General features: G+C 45.2%; 1 long non-coding RNA gene and 1 other non-coding gene across 3 annotated transcripts; one reads left to right on the forward strand and one right to left on the reverse strand.

Annotated features, from left to right (window-relative positions):
• Positions 1-3,734: 3,734 nt before the first annotated feature.
• On the reverse strand, positions 3,735-19,954 carry LOC103225658 (uncharacterized). 2 transcript variants are annotated; one of them, XR_005235745.2, is made up of 5 exons: positions 19,524-19,954; positions 19,288-19,355; positions 18,887-18,952; positions 5,721-5,795; positions 3,735-5,434 (listed from the first exon to the last, which is right to left on the reverse strand). It is a non-coding gene; the product is annotated as an uncharacterized lncRNA (long non-coding RNA). The 2 variants fall into 2 exon arrangements; XR_012089898.1 differs by having other exon boundaries at positions 3,735-5,795.
• Positions 7,949-8,051, forward strand: LOC119619548 (U6 spliceosomal RNA). Its single transcript, XR_005236012.1, has one exon. It is a non-coding gene; the product is annotated as a U6 spliceosomal RNA (small nuclear RNA).
• Positions 19,955-21,108: the final 1,154 nt, after the last annotated feature.

Raw genomic sequence — 21,108 nt, forward strand, 5'->3', positions numbered from 1 at the left:
GAAACCCTGTCTCTACTAAAAATACAAAAATTAGCTGGATGTGATGGCTTGCGCCTGTAGTCCCAGCTACTTGGGAGGCTGAGGCAGGAGAATCGCTTGAACCCAGGAGGCGGAGTTTTCAGTGAGCCAAGGTTGTGCCACTGTACTCCAGCTTGGGCAACAAAAGCAAAACTCCGTCTCAGACAAAAAAAAAGTTTCTTTCAATAAGCCCTGTGCATTTTTACCATGGGGTGCTGGCAACGAATGCCTCCTCTGCGCGACACTGCTCTGACACTCCCCAAAGGGCAGTGTCACTTCTTGGAAGAGTGCAGGGCACTATACCTGCAGCTATATTTTTCTCCTAAAACTGGATCGGTCTCTAAATGCATAATTATTAGGACCAGGTTTACCATCCCAATGAATTGACTTCTGCATTCTGAGCTCAGGATTAACATCCACCCATTTCAGTGTGACCACATCTTATCTCCAACTTTCATTTTCTCCTGGGTAAGTACTGCAGCTCCTGGTTCTTTTTTTTTTTTTTTTTTTTTTTTTGAGACGGAGTCTCGCTCTGTCGCCCAGGCTGGAGTGCAGTGGCGCAATCTCGGCTCACTGCAAGCTCCGCCTCCCGGGTTCACGCCATTCTCCTGCCTCAGCCTCCCGAGTAGCTGGGACTACAGGCGCCCGCCACTGCGCCCGGTTAATTTTTTTTTCTATTTTTTTTAGTAGAGACGGGGTTTCACCATGGTCTCGATCTCCTGACCTTGTGATCCGCCCGCCTCGGCCTCCCAAAGTGCTGGGATTACAGGCGTGAGCCACCGCGCCCGGCCCCTGGTTCTTTATATACTATACAAATATTTTACTGGTTGGGCATGGTGGCTCACGCCTGTAATCCCAACGCTTTGGGAAGCCAAGGCAGGCAGATCACCTGAAGTCAGGAGTTCGAGACCAGCCTGGCCAACATGGTGAAACCCTGTCTCTACTAAAAATACAAAAATCAGCCAGGTGTGGTTGCGGGCACCTATAATCCCAGCTACTCTGGAGGCTGAGGCAGGAGAACAGCTTGAACACAGGAGACGGCGGTTGCAGTGAGCTGAGATAGTGCCACTGCACTCCAGCCTGGGCGACTGAGCAAGACTCCATCTCAAAAAAAAAAAAAAAAAAATTAAAAAAAAAAATATATTTCCTCCATAAACTACACTTGGAGATAAAACAATGAGCTCATGGTCTCATAAATGTGCCAACTCTGTAACGTAATTCAAATGATTGGGCAGACCAAAATATACTATTCTTACCACTCTTCCTCCTGAATCATTTTAAAAGAATATACTCATCTTACACTCAGACCCCTCTTGAAGGCCCATGTGGATTCTGTTTATCATGCCAACCCGGTTTTGTTTTTGTTTTGTTTTGAGACAGAGTCTCTCTCTTGTTGCCCAGGCTGGAGTACAGTGGTGCAACCTCGGCTCACCAAAACCTCCGCCTCCTGGGTTCAAGTGATTCTCCTGCCTCAGCCTCCTGAGTAGCTGGGATTACAGGCACCTGCCACCTCGCCCAGCTAATTTTTGTATTTTTAGTAGAGACAGGGTTTCACTATGTTGGCCAGACTGATCTTGAACTCCTGACCTCAGGCGATCCACCCGCCTCGGCCTCCCAAAGTGCTGGGATTACAAGCGTGAGCCACCGCACCCTGCACCAGTTTTTATCATTTGTTCTCCATAGCGTCACCTCTGGTTGGCATCACAGCACAGAGAAGCAGGCCACTCTCTGGGACCAGGTTGAATGTCTCCAAGGAACAAATGCTGCTACTGCAAGGGTGTGTCTTAAGACAACCATAAATTTTTATTCTGGGGACTTGTTCAGGCATTTAAAATAATTATTAAAATTTTTTAAACTTTAATTTTTTTGCTTTATATAATTTCCAACCTTTATAGGACAATTAATTGCTGCACACATTCTGCTTCTTTCAGGTGCTAGGGACTCCTTGGCAGCACACGTTTTCCATCCCTTCACCACCAAGACATTTTCATGTGCAGATGTTCCAATGACAACACTCCCGTTAGTTTCTACTAGTGGGGGACCAAACCTCTTGCTTGAGTCAGACTTAGAAATAAGCAACTGTATAAGCTGAGAACTGACAAGACGGAAATTTTTGTCCACTAAGGATTCATCTTGAGCAAAGTTACTTGTCTTACACGAAGAGGGTTGATGCTAGGTGCAGTGGCCCACACCTGTAATCCCAGCACTCTGGGAGGCTGAGGCTGGTAGATTGCATGAGCCCAGGAGTTCAAGGCCAGCCTGGGAAACACAGCGAGACTCGTATCACTACAAAAAATACAAAAATTAGCCAGGCACCATGGTGCACACTCATAGTAGTCCCAGCTACTGGGAGGCTAAGGTGGGAGGATCACCTGAGCCTGGGAGGTTGAGGCTGCAGTGATCCATGATTGCACCACTGTACTCCAGCTTGGGCGACAGAGTACGACTGTGTCTCAAAAAAAAAAAAAGAAAAAGAAAAAAGAAAAAAGAAAAGAAAAAAGAAAAAGTTGTTTTATGAAGCTTTGTGAATCTCCTGATAGGCCTTAGTACAATTAAACACAATGAAGATAATTGCTTTCTACTTACACGGGACCTGGGGATTGTTTCCCGTTTACTACACCATTTCTTCTTCCTGGGTGCACAAGAAGACTCCATTTCCCAGCAGCCCTTGGGCTAGGGTGGGATCATGTGACTGAGTTCTTGCCAATGGATGTGAGTGGAAGTGATGGCTGCTATCAGTTCAGCATGTTAGAGCAGGTGTGAGCTCTTCACACTCCTGCTCTCTCATCAGGGGCTGTTAGCAAAGAACTTCCAGATGGCAGATCTGTGAGAGGGAAGCAGACTGGATCCCTGAGTTGCTGCTGGAGAGCCACCTGGCCTCTGGACTCAAGGGAGTCACTTTTTGTGTTTGCCCTCTGAGCTTCAGGGGGTTACTTGTGCCCTTGTTCCACCCTGATTAACAGAACACACTTCTGCAATACTACATTCTCAGAGGGGTGAAGGGACCTTAGACGTCTGAGCCCTGCACTGTGTCCCCAGAGACCTCATTCTGGTCTGCGTCAATCTATTAATGAACAATCAAGGAGTATAATCATTCTTGGAAGCATCTTATTAACATGGGAGATTAGGATACGTTTCTCATGAAGTTAAGAGCTCTCCTTTGAAACTCAATCAGTAAGTAGTTACCCAGTTCCCCTCTTGCCAGCTCACAGTGTCCATTTCAGACCCGAAAAGGAATTCAAGGTGTCAGAGGCATTCGAACTAGAGCAACTACATCTTGAACAGGAGCTGGGTAAAATAAGGCTGAGACCTACTGGGCTGCATTCCCGGGAGGTTAAGGCATCCTTAGTTACAAGATGAGATAGGAGGTTGGCACAAGATACAGGTTACAAAGACCTTCCTGATAAAATAGCATGTAGTAAAGAAGCCAGCCGAATCCCACCAAAACCAAGATGGCGACGAAAATGATTTCTGGTCATCCTCATGGCTCATTATACACTAATTTTTGTGCATTAGCATGCTAAGAGGCCCTCCCACCAGCGCCATGACAGTTTACAAATGCCATGGCAATGTTAGGAAGTTACTCTATATGGTCTAAAAAGGGGAGGAACCCTCAGTCCCAGGAAATGCCCACCTCTTTCCCGGAAAACTCATGAATAACCCACCCCTTGTTTAGCATATAATCAAGAAGTAACAGTAAGTACAAGTAGCTGAGCAGTCCTCGAGTAGCCGTTCTTTATTCCTTTACTTTCCAAATAAACTTGCTTTCACTTTACTGTATGGACTCACCCCGAATTCTTTTTCGTGTGATATCCAAGAACCTTCTCTTGCGGTCTAGATTAGGACCCTTTTCCGGTAACAAAGGGAAGAGAATCAGAGCACCACCTTCCTCCGAGTCATGATCACGAGAAGAGCTTGCTTTCTATCGTAACTGATATTTTTTTTATCATGGTGTGAATAATTGGCCATTATTCATCACAAAGCTCCCCAAAAGCATGAGGCTCGCTGCAGAGAATGCCCAGCCCTTCTCCAAATGCACTAATCAGAGACCTGATGGGCCTGTGGGGCCACCATGAGGCCCCTCCCAAAATACCCACCGCTGCCTTCCTTGAGGAGCCGCAGGGTTGCTGTAGATCTGTTCTCTACAAGACTCTGAAACCGGTGAAAAGAACACTTATCAAAATAATTCCAAAAGCACTTTAAACCTTTGATTAAGAAGACAAGTGATTTTCTATATTCCCATGATAACTATTTCAATATTATTATATGTAATATATTATTTCAATATAGCTGATCAGAGGCCTTGCACTGATGTTAAATGACAACACAGAGACACATGAGTGTGATGGGGGGCACCTCTAATCCCAGCTACTTGGGAGGCTGAGGCAGGAGAAATGCTTGAACCCAGGAGGCAGAGGTTGCAGTGAGCCGAGACAGTGCCACTGCCTGGGCGACAAGAGTGGGACTCCATCTCAAAAATAAAAGAAAAGTTCCCAGAAGCAGGACCATGCAGGGCAGGTGCCAGGGTGTTCGTGGAAGGGGCTGTCGGGGGAGAATCTTCCTGTATCCTGTGGCACCGGGGTGCCCAGCAGTCTCTGCTCTCTGCCCAGCATCCAAGGCCTGTGGCCTTAAACTCATTTTGGAGAGGCTTCCCACCAGCAGCTGAGCCTGACCGTACTTGGGTGGAATCCCCACCTCTGAATTCTGTCTCCTTTTCAGAAAGTGACAGTTTTGTACAGTTTTGCCTTTTTGTAAAGTGTAGGCAATTATAATGGCGATACCGGCATACACAGTTTGAGTGGCCCCTCTCTCCTTCTCTCCCAAGCTCCATGATGAACATTTCTAGGCCCTTTGTGGGCCTCCTCACCACTCTCCATGGAGGAGGGCAAGCTGGGGTTCGTCTTGCCAGGCTCAGCTCAGTTCCCCTCCCTGGGGTCTGCCCTGGCTTTGCTCTCCTCAGGTGCCTGCCCACAGCTCAGTGATTCAGCCTCCCAGAACAGAAGACCTCCCAGAAGAGGTCTTCCTTCCCCTCTCGGCCTTCCTAGGTAGACCATGGGCTCCTGGGACATAAGGAGTGAATCTTGTGTACGTTGGTGTCTCTGGAACCCAGAACAGAGTTAGATGCAGAGTCGAACAAATAGCCTTGAACCGACCTAGTGCTTTTATTTTTTTTGTCCAAGATTCCTTGCTCCAAGAAGCTGTTGTAAGTAAGGAGCCAGGCTCCCTCTGTCCCACCGTGCCCTGGCTAACTCACGGAATTCGTCTCTCCGTCATCACTGGTTTGTGACCTGGGTGTTGGTCAAATCCATCCCGTCTGCCCTAACAGCGGTCTCCACACTCCGTGCAAAGATAAGGTTCTCATACAAGGTCTTTCTAGAAGGGGACAGTGCTGGGAAACATTTGCTTCCGAGGTAGCCTGTTAGGAGGGAAGTTAAGGAAACCGAATATGACAGAATGAAAGCTGACCTGCCTCTGGGAATGCTGATTTCTTGCACTTCATGCCTTCCCACTTGATAGGGTTGGTCCCTGAAGGAGGCACTAGCAAGCACTGCTGGGATAAGGCTTCATCTTCGAGTGGTCAGAATCCCAGCACAGCGCCAAGAGAACACAGCCCCAGCTCCCCCACTTTTTATAAACAAACTTGTAAATGGCCCTCATCTTCAGGGTGATGCTGCCAGCCCAAACCAGACTTTCCGACTCACTTCGAAACCACGTCGCTGCCAACTTTCCAGCTTAAAAAGAGGGAAACTTCATAAAAGGCTCCATTTCCATTTGGCCTGTGGGGGAGGATGGAATACATGGTGAGTCGGAAGCTATGAACAAAACAAGTTTATAAAAATTCCAAATAAAGAGGCGCCTCCAGTGAAATTAGCCAGACGAAAGCTGACAAAGCTGACGGTCCCGCGTGGGCTGCGGTAATGGGGCGACGTGGGAGGAGGGCTCTGCTGAGACGGCAGGAGAAACGTGGGGAGACACACGCGGGAGGGGACAGCTCTCAGCGCCATCAAAGAACAGATCCTCCAAGCGAATGATTTAAGGATTTAAATAAGAGAGTCAAGTATTTGTTTTGTTTTGTTTTTTGAGACAGGGTCTCACTCTGTGGCCCAGGCTGGAGCACAGTGGTGCGATCATGACTCACTGCAGCCTTGACCCCCTGGACTCAAGCAATCCTCCTGCCTCGACCTCCTGAGTAGTTAGCTCTACAGACAGGTGCCATCATGCCCAGCTAATTTTTGTATTTTTTGTGGAGATGAGGTCTGGAAATGTTGCCCAGGCTGGACTCAAACTCCTGGCTTCAAGCGATCCTCCCACCTTAGCCTCCCAATGTTGGGATTACAGGCATGAGCCACTATGCCCGACCAAGAGTCAAACATTTTAAGTGCTAGACAGGACCTCAGCACGTCATCTTCTCCACTACCCTGCCTCCCAGAAACTCAGAACAATGGCAAGAAAGTAGATGCAAAGGAATCATTTCTATTTTTATTTCTATGTTATCTTGTATATTATTAGAATTGTGGTCTTTTTTCTAAAGTTCTGTCAAAAGAAAAAAAAAACCTTCTGAGTTCATTACATAATGTTTAGAGAATATGGTATGTATGATATCAATTTCATGAAATTTACTGAGATTTCTTTACAGCCTAAAAATAGAGTCAATTTTTAGGAACGTTCTTTGTATGCTGGAAAAGAATGTGTAGTCTCCACTACCCAAGCTCCAAATCCTGGCCGCATGAAGAAGGTGTGGACCAGGGAGACTGGAGTCGGGAGTGGGGGATGGGAGAGGCCTCACTGGCTAACGCTGGTGGAGACTCTGGAGGGTGGGGGTGCCCGGAATGAAGGTGCGGCTGATGCAGGAGTACAAAGTAGGCCTGTGTGAGTGGCACCTCCCAGCACACGTGCATTTCATTACCTTTCTTATTTTAAGTGTTGAGGACTTCCAACTTCTTGTAATAAGTGTGTGAAACTTCTCTTCCAAGTTCCATCCCAAAGGAGGCACAGAGTCAGGAAGACGGCAATGTCAACATCAGGTTTAGTTGTGATCAAGTGAATTGGAGAACATACCTCAGATGTGTGGCCAAATAAGTTGCCTCCCAGGTTAGCAGCGTCCCCCAGCCCCAGGCAGGGTCAGACATCCAAAGCCCAATTAGGAGTAAGTCCAGGGTCTCCTGATTCAAAGTAAGAGGTAGAGGCCAGGAGTGGTGGGTCACACCTATAATCCCAGCACTGTGGGAGGCTGAAGCGGGCGGATCACCTGAGGTCAGCAGTTGGAGACCAGCCTGGCCAACATGGCGAAACCCCATCTCTGCTAAAAATACAAAAATCAGCCTGCCATGGTGGTTCACACCTGTAATTCCAGCTACTTGGGAGGCTGAAACAGGAGAATTGCTTGAACCTGGGAAGCAGAGGTTGCAGTGAGCCGAGATCATGCCATTGCACTCCAGCCTGGGTGACAGAGCGTGACGCTGTCTCAAAAAAAAAAAAAAAAAAAAAAAAAAAACAAAGAAAAAACCCGGGCTCAGTGGCTCAAGCCTGTAATCCCAGCACTTTGGGAGGCCGAGTGGGGAGGATCACAAGGTCAGGAGATGGAGACCATACTGGTTAACACCGTGAAACCCATATCTACTAAAAATAGAAAAAATTAGCCAGGCATGGTGGCATGTGCCTGTAGTCCCATCTACTCGGGAGGCTGAGGCAGGAAAATTGGTTGAACCCAGGAGGCAGAGGTTGCAGTGAGCTGAGATTGCGTCACTGTACTCCAGCCTGGGCAACAGAGCAAGACTCCATCTCATAAAACAAACAAAAAAAAGCCCCCCCCAATCGCCACACACCCCATATACTTATTGCTTATTGTGCATCCTTTCCAAGCACATAAAACACATATAGAACATTTATAAAAACTGACCAAGTATTAGGCCATGAAGAATCTCAGTGATTGCTTTTGCAGCTTGGATTCTAAAATTGGAATGACACAGAGATGATTAGCCTGGCTGCTGTGCAAGGATGACCAGCAGGTTCATGAAACATTCCATACCTTGCACAGTCCCAGATCATTTAATTATCCACTGACGAGTGCTAAAGAAACAGTGTGAGTCAAAGCAAAATGGGTGGCATCCAATATTGAAATTGTGATTTTCAGGCCGGGTGCAGTGGCTCACACCTGTAATCCCAACACTTTGAGAGGCCGAGGTGGGTGGATCATGAGGTCGGGAGATTGAGACCATCCTGCCTAACACAGTGAAACCCCGTCTCTACTAAAAATGCAAAAAAAAAATAATAATAATAAATTAGCCTGGTGTGGTGGCAGGAGCCTGTAGTCCCAGCTGCTCGGGAGGCTGAGGCAGGAGAATGGCCTGAATCTGGGAGGTGGAGGTTGCAGTGAACCGAGATTGCGCCACTGCACTGCAGCCTGGGCGACAGAGCAAGACTCCATCTCAAAAAAAAAAAAAAAAAAAAGGAATTGTGATTTTCGCTACAAAAAAATCTCAGTAAATTGCATGGAATTGATAAAACATACATTTTATACTCTGCACACAGTGTAATGAATGTAGAATCTATTTTTCATGCAGATTTTTAAAATTTCCATAATCGTAAAAATATACAAGAAGAAATCTAAAATGTATTGACTGTCTAAAATTGAGTAACAAAAACATCTGAAAGCTTTTTGCAGCTAAGGTGCTACTTTTAGGTAAAGTGTACTGTTTTAAATGTATATATTACAAGGAAAGAATTGTTGAAAGTCTAATAAGAGAGATAATTCTCTTGCAAAAGTTATGAAGAGAAAAAGAGAAGGCATTAATAACGACATTAAGAATCAGGCCGGATGCTGGGTGTGGTGGCTCACGCCTGTAATCCCAGCACTTTCAGAGGCTGAGGCAGGTGGATCATGATGTCAGAAGTTCAAGACCATCCTGGTCAAAATGGTGAAACCCCGTCTCTATTAAAAATACAAAAATTAGCCAGGCGTGGTGGCAGGCACCTGTAATGCCAGCTACTCGGGAGGCTGAGGCAGAAGAATTGCTTGAACCTGGGCAGCAGAGGCTGCAGTGAGCCAAGATCGCATCACTGCACTCTAGCCTGGGCGACAGAGTGAGACTCTGTCTCAAAAAAAAAAAAAAAAAAAACCAAAAAAAAAAAAAAGAATCAGGCCAGTCACAATGGCTCACACCTGTAATCCCAGTAATCCCAGCATTTAGGGAGACTGAGGAAGGCGAATCACTTGAGGTCAGGAGTTCGAGACCAGCCAGGCCAACATGCAGAAACCCCATCTCTACTAAAAAACACAAAAATTAGCCAGTCGTGGTGGCCCACACCTGTGATCCTAGCTACTCGAGAGGCTGAGGCATGAGAATTGCTTGAACCTGAGACGCGGAGGTTGCAGTGAGCCGAGATCACGCCATTGCACTCCAGCCTTGGCGACAGAGCAAGACCCTGTCTCAAAAAAGAAAAAAGAATCAAAGGGCTCATAGGTGCATGTAAAAATACTAAAAATCAGCCTGGCGCAGAGGCTCACACCTGTAATCCCAGCACTTTGGGAGGCCAAGATGGGCAAATCACAAGGTCAGGAGTTTGAGACCAGCCTGGTCAGTATGATGAAACCCCCCATCTCTACTAAAAATACAAAAAATTAGCCAGGCATTATGGTGGGAGCCTGTAGTCCCAGCTACTCAGGAGGTTGAGGCAGGAGAATCACTTGAACCCAGGAGGCAGAGGTTGCAGTGAGCCCAGATCACACCACTGCACTCCAGCGTGGGCGACAGAGTGAGACTGTCACACACACAAAAAAGAACCTTGATACTGAAACCAGGCAAATATTATATTATAAAAAAGTAGTATAGGTTAGTCCCATATGTCAGTGAATAAGCCAAAACCATAAAATACTAGAAAACTGATATAATAGTGTATTGAAAATATCCAAGGAATACACAGATTTTTTTCCCAAAATTTTAAATTTAGGTGTAAGTCACATAATACAAAACTCACCCTTTCTTTTTTTGAGACAAAGTCTCGCTCTGTCGCCCAGGGTGGAGTGCAGTGGCATGATCTCAGCTCACTGCAACCTCTGCCCCCTGGGTTCAAGTGATTCTCCTGCCTCAGCCTCCCAAAGTAGCTGGGATTACAGGCACCTGCCACCATGCCTGGCTAATCTTTGTATTTTTAGTAGAGATGGGGTTTCACCATTTTGGCCAGGCTGGTCTTTAACTCCTGACCTTGTGATCCACCTGCCTCGGCCTCCCAAAGTGCTGGGATTACAGACATGAGCCACCACACCTGGCCAAAACTCAACCTTTTAACAACTGGGCACGGTGGCTCATGCCTGTAATCCCAGCACTTTGGGAGGCCAAAGCAGGCAGATCACTTGAGGCCATGAGTTCGAGACCCGGGCAGATCACTTGAGGCCATGAGTTCAAGACCCACGTGGCGAACATGGTGAAACCCCATCTCTAACTAATACTAAAAAAATTAGCTGGGCATGGTGGCATACGCCTGTAATCCCGGCTACTTGGGAGGTTGAGGCACGAGAGTCACTTGAGCTCAGGAGCCCAGGACTTGGAGTTTGCAGTGAACCAAGATCATGCCATTGCTCTCCAGCCTGGGTGACAGAGGGAAACTCTGTCTCAAAAAAAAAAAAAAGAAAGAAAGAAAAGTTCATCTCAATAAAATTCATTTATGATGAATACCTTCACAAATCAGTAATACAAGGGAACTTCCCTAATACTGCCCTAATGTTATAAAGGGTATATCAAAGAATCCTACAGTAAATATTGTAGGTACTAGCCAATGCAATAAGTGGAGAAAAACAAAGATATGAAGATTCATATCTTTATTTTGCTTTAAAAGCAGAAGGCAGTCATTATTCATAGACCTCATGATTGGTTGGGAAGAAAAAACTTTTAAATATACTGATAAACTATTTGAATTAATAAGTGAATTTACCAAGATTACCAAATGCAAAGTCAGGGTATAAATATTATATTTCTAAATCCAGTCACAAAGACAAAATGAAATCTAAAGATAAGATATCATTACAATAGTTTCTTTTCTTTTCTTTTTTTTTTTTTTGAGACAGGGACTTACTCTGTCACCCAGGCTGGTGTGCAGTGGTGTGATCTCAGCTCACTGGAACCTCTGCTTCCCAGGTTTAAGTGATCCTCTCATCTCGGCCTCCTGAGTAGCTGGGACTGCAGGCATGCACCACCATGCCTGGATAATTTTTGTATTTTATTGTAGAGATAGGGTTTTGCCATGTTGCTAAGGCTGGTCTTGATCTCCTGAGCTCAAGCAATCCTCCTGCCTCAGGCTCCCGAAGTGCTGGGATTACAGGTATGCGTCACTGCACCCAGCAGTTTTATTTTAGTTTCAAAGAAAATAAAAAACAGAGTAGGCTGGGCCCGGTGGGCTCACGCCTGTTATCCCAGTACTTCGTGAGGCCAAGGCAGATGGGTGGCCTGAGGCCAGGAGTTCGAAAGCAGCCTGGTCAACATGGTGTAACCCTGTCTCTATTAAAAATACAAAAAAAGCCTGGTGTGGTGGTGCACGCCTGTAATCCCAGCTACTCAGGAGGCTGAGGCAGGAGAATTGCTTGAACCCAAAAGGCAGAGTTTTCAGTGAACCGAGATCACGCCACTGCACTCCAGCCTGGGCAACAGAGTAAGACTATGTCTCAAAACAAAAAAATGAAAAACAAACAAACAAACCAAAAAACATGTAATAAATCTAAGAAAAGATTTTTAAAGATTTCTACATAGAAAACTATAAAACATTGAGATCAATTAAATAAGATCTAAATACATGTTTATAGTTTGAATACTCAATTTTATAAAGATGCCAATTCTGCCCAAATTGATCTACAGATTCAATTTAATCCCAATACGAAACTCAATAAGACTGAGTGGGTAAGTTGAAAAACAGATTTTCAAGATCATGCCATTGCACTCCAGCCTGGGCAGCAAGAGTGAAACTCCATCTCAAGAAAAAAAAAGGAAAACAGATTTTATAACGTACATGGAAATGCAAAAATCTAAGAATATCCAAGATCATTGTGGAGAGAAGAGGTCAGAGTTGGAGGACTCACTCTATCAGATATCAAGACGTCTGAGTTGTTTCTACTCTTGCTATTACACACAGTGCTGTACTAAATTGCTTTTGTACATATCTTTTGAGCATTTTTGCAATGTATCTTTGGGATAGAATCTTAGGAGTGTGCTTCAGCATCTTGTCATATGGTTAAAAGTCATTGCATTTTTATTTTGTAAAGAGTGTGTTCATATCTCTAGTCCATTCTTCTATGGAGATAGTCCCCATTTTATTTTTAGGCGCTCTTTGTATATTAGGTATTAAGTTGAAGCCTATGAAATTGCCATTTTGTTACGTCAAAAATGGTCAAATTTCAAATGGTTTAACCTAAAATATAAATCCTTTTGTAAATGTTTTTCTCACTTTGTTTTTTTACTTAGCATACATACATACATACATATATACATATATATATATATATATATTTTTTTCTTTTCTTTTCTTTTTTTTTGAGACAGAGTCTCGCTCTTGCCCAGGCTAGAGTGCAGTGGTGCAATCTCGGCTCACTGCAACCTCCACCTCACGGGTTCATGCCATTCTCCTGCCTCAGCCTCCCAAGTAGCTGGGACTACAGGCACCCGCCACCACGCCCGGCTAATTTTTTTGTATTTTTAGTAGAGACGGGTTTTCACCGTGTTAGCCAGGATGGTCTCGATCTCCTGACCTCGTGATCCGCCTGTCTCAGCCTCCCAAAGTGCTGGGATTACAGGCATGAGCCACCGTGCCTGGCCTCTTAGCATATTTTTTTTTGAGACGGAGCCTTACTCTATCGCCCAGGCTGGAGTGCAATGGCGAAATCTCAGCTCACTGCAACCTCCACCTCCTGGGTTCAAGTGATCCTCCTGCCTCAGCCTGCCGAGTAGCTGGGACTACAGGCGCACACTGCCACACACGGCTAATTGTATTTTTAGTAGAGATGGGGTTTCACCATGTTGACCAGGCTGGTCTTGAACTCCTGACCTCAGGTGATCACCCACCTTGGCCTTTCAAAGTGCTGGGATTACACATAAGAGCCACCATGTCCGGCCAAATTTTATATTTTTATGTAAACATATTTATCAATCCTTTTCCTTATTGTTTCTGGAAATTGAGTCAGAGGAAAGTTTCTTTGTTTGTAAGTTATACAGTAATTTCTCCAAGTTTTCCTTATTTTACATCTAAATATGTGATCCATTTGGACTTTATTCTGTTGTACGGTGTAAGAATGGGCTCAATGTGGCCAGGTCTAGTGGCTCACGTCTGTAATTCCAGCACTTTGGGAGGCTGAGGCGGGCAGATCACGAGGTCAAGAGATGGAGACCATCCTGGCCAACCCCATCTCTACGAAAAATACAAAAATTAGCTGGGCGTGGTGGCGCATGCCTCTAATCCCAGCTACTAGGGAGGCTGAGGCAGGAGAATAGCATGAACCTGGGAGGCAGAGCTTGCAGTGAGCCAAGATTGCACCATTGCACTCCAGCCTGGCGACAGAGCAAGACTCCATCTCAAAAAAAAAAAAAAAAGAAAACAAGAAAAAAAAGGACTCAATTTTGTATTTCTTCGTATTTTAATACCATGTATTAAAATTTTCCCACTGATTTGAGATGTCAGCTTAATAGTATATTGAATTTCTATGTTCAGTTGGGTCTATTTCTGGATTTCCTATTCTGTTTGATCTGTCTGTGCATATGTGCACATATCAATACCATACTGGGTTTTTTTGTTTGTTGTTGTTTTGAGACGGGATCTCCTTCTGTTGCCCAGGCTGGAGTGCAGTGGCACGATCAGGGCTCACTGCAGCCTCCATCTCCCAGGCTCAAGCGATCCTCCCACCTCAGCTTCCCAAATAGCTGTGACTACAGATCTGCACCACCACACCTTGCTAAAATTTTTGAATTTTAATAGAGATGAGATCTTGCTACATTGCCTAGACTGATCTTGAACTTCTGAGCTCAAGTGCTCCTCCTACCTCGGCCTCCCAAAGTTCTGAGATTAGAGGCATGAGCCACGTGCCCAGCCCATATAGATTTAACTATAGAGGCGTTATAGCAGGCTAACCAATCCCTAAGTATTTCATTTGTTTTTTGGGATGGAGTTTTCCTGACAATTCTCTGCTCCTTTCTTCTTCTAAAGGACTTTTATAATCAACTTGTCCAGTTGCAGAAAAATCCATCTGATATTCTTGTTGGGACTGTGCTACAATTAACAGGGAGCATTGCACTTCCTATTTCTTCTCTAGTTAGTTTTGACAAGTTTAAATTTTTTCTAGGATTTTACCCATTTAACCTACGTTTTCATGTTTACTGGCTTAAAGTTTTTATCATCTTCTCTTACTATAAATATTTTACATTTTTCTGATTTTGTACTTCTGTCCTTTTTTCATTCTTAGTCTTATTTATGTTTTCATCTCTTTTTTCCTTGAGCAATCTTTCCAGAGGGTTGTCCCTTTTCTTTGAATTTTCAAAGGAGTAAACTTTTGTCCTCTCTTATATGTCTGTTTTCTATTTTGTGTTGGTTGTTTAACTCACTCATTTTTATTTTTAAATTTTTACTGATACAAGTATTAAAAGTTATAATTTTCCTGTTTTAGCTTTCCGTCACACACATTTTGATGTGTTGTGTTTTTATCCTTCCTTTTTTTTATTTTTTTTATTTTTGAGACAGAGTCTCTGTCGCCAAGGCTGCAGTGCAGTGGCACGATCTCGGCTCACTGCAACCTCCACCTCCCAGGTTCAAGTGATTCTCCTGCCTCAGCCTCCTGAGTAGTTGGGATTATAGGCATGTGCCACCACTCCCGGCTAATTTTTGTGTTTTTAGTAGAGATGGGGTTTCACCATGTTGGTCAGGCTGGTCTCAAACCTCTAACCTCATGATCTACCTGCCTCGGTCTCCCAAAGTGCTGGGATTACAGGCGTGAGCCACCACACCCAGCCTCGTCTTTATTTTCGAGACATTCTGAACTTTGTTTTATATTTCTTTATTGACTTAAGAGTTATTAGAGGCTTTTAAATTTCCAGGTGAAAGATTTTTTGCTTTTCCAGTTGTCATTAATTTCTAGTTTTATTGTATTACGGCCATTTCACACACGTGGTTGAGAAAGACTCAGAGAGGTTAAGTGAGTTGCCCAAGAACACATATTTAGTAATGAGTGGGGCTGGCCTGGAAACCTCAAAGTCCATTTTCCTTCCACTGCCCCGCCCTGCCCTGCAAGGTTCATAGGTAGATATGCTATTTAATCATTCCAGGCAAAATTCCAGCAGGTGTTATTACGAGACGCTGAAGCATAATTGATGAACTGGTTATGAAATATTAAAATTTAATTTTTGTGGGTAGGAAATTAAGTGTTGTTAGAAGTAGCAATTAAGTGGATTTTTTCTTAATAAACTAAAGTGACTCTCTGTCTAGGCAGAGCCTAGAAAGGTTTGCTGAAGGCAGAGAAGATGGGGGTGTAAGCCCAGGAAGCATAGGTGAGGGTGGAAGATACAGTCAAAAAAGCCATTACAAGGATTGTTACTGAGTTAGCCAGGCGGATCCGTTTGCCGGGACCCTCAGAGGAGCCTTACGAAAATAGTCGCAGAACTGTTCTCCTGGGGAAAGACAGCAAAAGAGTGTATCTACTAGCTCCTGTCCACCAATAGTCAAAGGTAGACCCTGGGCTTTACCTTCCCACACCTCTAGGCTGGGCAGGAGTTGACACTGATTGATCTGTGCCCCTGCATGGCTTGAGACAGGCATCACTGTCCCTGGGCAAAGCTGGTGGAAGTCGGCTCAGAACAGTTAGAGAGTAGGCAGAGACCAGGTGCAATGGCTCACGCCTGTAATCCCAGCACTTTGGGAGGCCGAGGCGGGAGGATCACTTGAGGTCAGGAGTTTGAGATGAGCCTGGCCAACATGGTGAAACCCCGTCTCTACTAAATACAAAAATTAGCTGGGTGTGGTGGCGCCCGCCTTTAATTGCAGCTACCTGGGAGGCTGAGGCAGGAGAATTGCTTGAACCCGGGAGTTGGAGGTTGCAGTGAGCCAAGATCGTGCCACTCTACTCCAGCCTGGGTGACAGAGCAAGACTCCGTCTCCAAAAACAAACAAACAAAAATCTGCACATGATTCATGTGTACTGTTAATGCAGCCAGTGAAATACATAGCGTCTGGCAAATAGATTAATTCACACTCCACTGACACACGTTTTCCATTCCCTACTTGGAGACTTGAGGCAGTTTGCTTAATTTTCCCCAAGAAATGAAAGGCTGGAGTCACTGCGTCTGTAGTAAAATGGTGATTGTCATATTCTTCCCCCGACACAAATGTCGTACACTGCTGCGGCACTGTGATGGAATTCTAAGTTACTATATAAATGCATGGTGCTATTATCATCAGTAAATGGCCCAGCTGAGGACAAAAGACAGGGCAGAGCTGGAGAGTAAACTGCTTGTGTGCGTCTCCCGGGAGCGCCTTGCAGGGCTGCCCAGTCGCCATGTAGGGCTGCCCAGGAGCACCTCCTGCCGCAGGAGTACGTGGACAGTCATTCTCCAGCTTGGTTTAAAGGTAAATAGTATATGTTCTACTGCGCTTCAATAGGCAACATTTTTGTTGTTGCTCTTCTAAGCCTTTCTGGGAAAAACCCACATGCTACAAAATACAGGCTCAGATTCATGAAGATATTTGGACTCCAGAATACATTTTAAAAGCAGGTGAAAGTTTTCCTCTCCCTTACTAATCTCCCTGTGGAAAATTACCAAAGACCTCATTGGGGACGTAATTGAAGGAAAAAAGTCGCTGTCATCATTAAAGTTGTTGCTGTGACTCTGATTATCACTTCTTCAGAACCCGGCTCTATGTGGAAACTAAATGAGTAAACAAATTGCCCATGAGGGAAAGGAAAGCCTTCCAGCTGTACATGACAAGCAGGTGATGAACTTGGTTCAATCTGGGAGGAGAAAGGCGGGTGGAAGATACCGCCCCCGACTCCAGTGCTACCAACTGTTACCCGTTAGCCTCACCTGGAGATGGCTGAAACAGCACAACCAACCTCCAAACACCCGGCCGCTGCAGCCAGCTGTCCTAGAACTGAAAGGACACCAGTTCCTCTTTAAATCTCCGGGTGACACTCATTGACTCATATGCGTCATAGTTAATATGAATAAGACTTTCCTGGATTAACTTAGATATAACTAAATTGCCCAGTGAGGAGAAGCAATTTTCATTTACAGAAAACTATTACTGACCATAAAACTCTTTACCCGTGACACTCACTAATTACTGATGACCCAAGGCTGTGACCGCGTGCTTCCCGGGCTGCCCCCACACAGCAGGGGCCCAGCCTCTTCCTCCTCCACTGCACAGAATGAGCAAGCTGCCTGCTGCTCATCTCGCCATGTCTTTCTGAAACCAACGAAACCTATCTGGTTTTGTTCTGCATTCGTGAATGATGCTTGCTGTTCAGAAAAATGCATGTGTTGGTTGACAAAGTCTAACGAATAAAAAATGTCAGTGTGACTTCATGGAAATGTTGGTTCTCATCAGTCCTTTTCCCCAGATCTATTATTGCAAACTTGAAATGTTTTCTTCTACCTCACTCTGGGAGACGTACTGAAATAATTGTGTCACCGCTCCAGTGAAAGCATCCTCATTTCTGTCCTCCTAGGGACTTTGACTGGAGAAACTCAACTGTCTGCTTTCTCAAAACCTGTACTTGGATTACTTTGCATCCCTAACTGAAATCTTCCAGCCCTCAAGATCAAGGCTATGATATACCGTGGTGACCAACTTCACCTGCCCCTCAATCCCACTAAGCTTTGGGGAGATTCCCAGGGTGGTGTCTCACCACCACCACGTAGGTCCTGATCACCCCTCTCAGCAAGGACTGTTTCAGACTGTCCCCGCTTCTCAGACACCAAGCCCCTCCCCCCAACTCAATCACAACAGAAGACTCGGTTTCCTATCTTACACAGAAAATGGCTGTTACTGGTGGCTACCAGACCCGCAAACCTCCTTGTATTTTCCATTCTTCCCTGCTTCCTGCCTTCCTCCTGTCCAAGGCCAAGGTCTCCGTCTGTGCCCTACATTGCCCACCTTCTCTGAGATCTCCCCCTGGGACCTCAGCGTCTCTCTCAACCACTCCCCTCTGCCCCTCTGCCCTCTCCACTCCTCCAGTTTCCTCCCAGCTCGGTAGAGCTGTCTGTGGCAGCCACTGCTGCTGGTTCCCTGTCATCCAGTTCCCTTTTTCCTTTTGGAACTGAAGCCCCCTGGGTTTGGTTGGCCACACACTGGTGACTACAAAGGCCAGACTCTCTCACAGGCCGATGTGGCCATGCCGCTGAGCTCCCAGGACGCATCTGAAAAGACACTGCTTGTCCTTGACCCCTTTCCCTTTCTAAACACTGCAGCATGTACATAAACAAGTGGGCTGTCTTTGACCGTGCAGATGAAGACAGCACCCTGAACACAGCAGAGCCATGTGGAGGAGGCGGGCTGCACGCAGGCTGACCTCAGGCAACAGAGCCACTCACCCCACAGCCCTATCTAAGTCTGCTTGGGCTTTTCCATGCAAGAAAAATCAACCTTCTGTCTTGTCTAAGTCACCGTCATCTGATCTATGTGAAAGCAGCTCAACCAATATGTTAATTAAGATATTTTCTGATGGGAATGTAAATTAGTATAGCCATTATGGAAAATAGTGTGGAGGTTCCTCAAAAAAATTAAAAATAGAACTACCACATGCTCTGTATTAGTCCATTCTCACATTTTGTAATTTATAAAGAAATTACCCACCCACCTGAGATCGGGCAATTTACAAAGAAAAGAAGTATAAGTGACTCACAGTTCCACATGGCTGGGGAGTCCTCAGGAAACTTACAATCATGGTGGAAGGCACCTCTTCACAGGGCTGCAGGAGGCAGAATGAGAGACAAGCAAAGGGGGAAAAGTCCCTTATGAAACCATCATATCTCATGAAAACTCACTATCACAAGAATGGCGTGGAGGTAGCTGCCTCCATGATTCAATTACTCCCACTGGGTCCCTCCCATGACATGTGGGGATTGTGGGAAGTACAATTCAAGATGAGATTTGGGTGGAGACACAGCCAAACCATATCATGCTCTAATCCCACTACTGGGTATATATCTGAAGGAAAGGAAATCAAATCAGTCTGCTGAAGAGACATCTGCATGCCCACGTCCACTGCAGCACTATTCACAACAGCCAAGATATGGAGCCCACCTCAATGCCCATCAGTAGATGAATGGGTAAAGAAGACGTGGCATTTATACATGGAATACTATTCAGCCCTAAAAAAGAAGAGAATCCTGTCATTTACAATGACGTGGATGAACCTGGAGGACATTATGTTAAGTCAAATAAGCCAGGCACAGATAGACAAAGAACGCATGATCTCACTCACATGTGGAATCTAAAATAGTTGGATTCACAGAAGCAGAGAGGAGAATGGTAGTTACCAGGAGTTGCCAGGAAGGTTGGGGGAATGTCGGTCCAAGGATACGAAATTTCATTCCAGGCACAGTGGTGCTTGCCTGTAGTCCCAGCTACTAGACGGGTTAAGGTGAAATGATGGCTTGAAGCCTAGGAGTTCCAGACCAGCCTACGCAACATAGCAAGATGCTGTCTTAAAATAAAGAAATAAATAAAATGGAAAGGCAAGACAATTTCTAAAGAAGAATACAAAATTTCAGTTAAGAAAAATAAGTTCAAGAGATCCCAAAGTGCTGGGATTACAGGAGTGAGCCACCATGCCCAGCCAATAATATATTGTATTCTTAAAAATTGCTAAGAGACCAGGTGAGGTGGCTCATGCCTGTAATCCCAGCAGTTCGAGAGGCCGAGGCAGGCAGATCACTTGAAGTCAGAAGTTCGAGACCAGCCTGGCCAACACAGCAAAACCCTGTCTCTACTAAAAATACAAAAAAAAAAAAAAAAAAAAAAAAAAATTAGCCGGGTGTGGTGGTGCATGCCTGTAATCCCAGCTACTTGGGAGGCTGAGGCAGGAGAACTGCTTGAGCCCAGGAGGTGGAGATTGCAGTGAGCCAAGATCATGTCACTGCACTCCAGCCTGGGCAACAGAGCAAGACTTTGTCTTAAATAAATAAATAAATAAATAAATAGATTGCACCACTGCACTCCAGCCTGGGTTACAGAACAAGACTCTGTCTCAAAAAAAAAAAAAAAATTGGTAAGAGAGTAGATTTTTATTTTATTTTATTTTATTTCATGCAGGCTGGAGTGCAGTAGTGTGATCTCGGCTCACCGCAACCTCCAACTCCTGGGTTCAAGCGATTCTCCTTCCTCAACCTTCCAAGTAGCTGAGATTACAGGTATGTGCCACCAGGCCCGGCTAATTTTTGTATTTTTAGTAGAGATGGGGTTTCGCCATGTTGGCCAGGCTGGTCTCAAACTCCTAATCTCAGGTGATCCTCCCACTTCATCCTCCCAAAGTGCTAGGATTACAAGTGTGAGCCACTGCACCCGGTCAAGAGAGTAGATTTTAAGTGTTCTCACCACCAAAAATAAAAAAGGTAAGTGTGCATGGTAAAAGAAAAACAAGGGCCGGGCGCAGTGGCTCATGCCTGTAATCCCAGCACTTTGGAAGGCTGAGGTGGGTGGATCACGAGGTCAGGAGATCGAGACCATCCTGGCTAACATAGTGAAACCCCGTCTCTACTAAGAATACAAAAAATTAGTCAGACGTAGTGGCAAGCGCCTGTAGTCCTAGTTACTTGGGAGGTTGAGGCAGGAGAATGGCATGAACCCGGGAGGCAGAGCTTGCAGTGAGCTGAGATCATGCCACTGCACTCCAGCCTGGGCAACAGAGCAATACTCCGTCTAAAAATAAATAAATAAATAAATAAATAAATAAATAAATAAATAAGAGTGTGTGGCAGCAGATTTATTAAGTGTTACTTAGCTTGATTTGGCCATTCCATAATGTACAGTCGCCGTCCCTTAAGCACACCTTTGCTTCTTGTGGTTTTAGTTACCTGTAGTCAACCTCGGTATGAAAATAGGCAAGCACAGTGCAAGAAGATA

This window comes from Chlorocebus sabaeus, chromosome 20 (assembly GCF_047675955.1).
Source record: "Chlorocebus sabaeus isolate Y175 chromosome 20, mChlSab1.0.hap1, whole genome shotgun sequence".
Taxonomy (NCBI): Eukaryota; Metazoa; Chordata; class Mammalia; order Primates; family Cercopithecidae; genus Chlorocebus; species Chlorocebus sabaeus.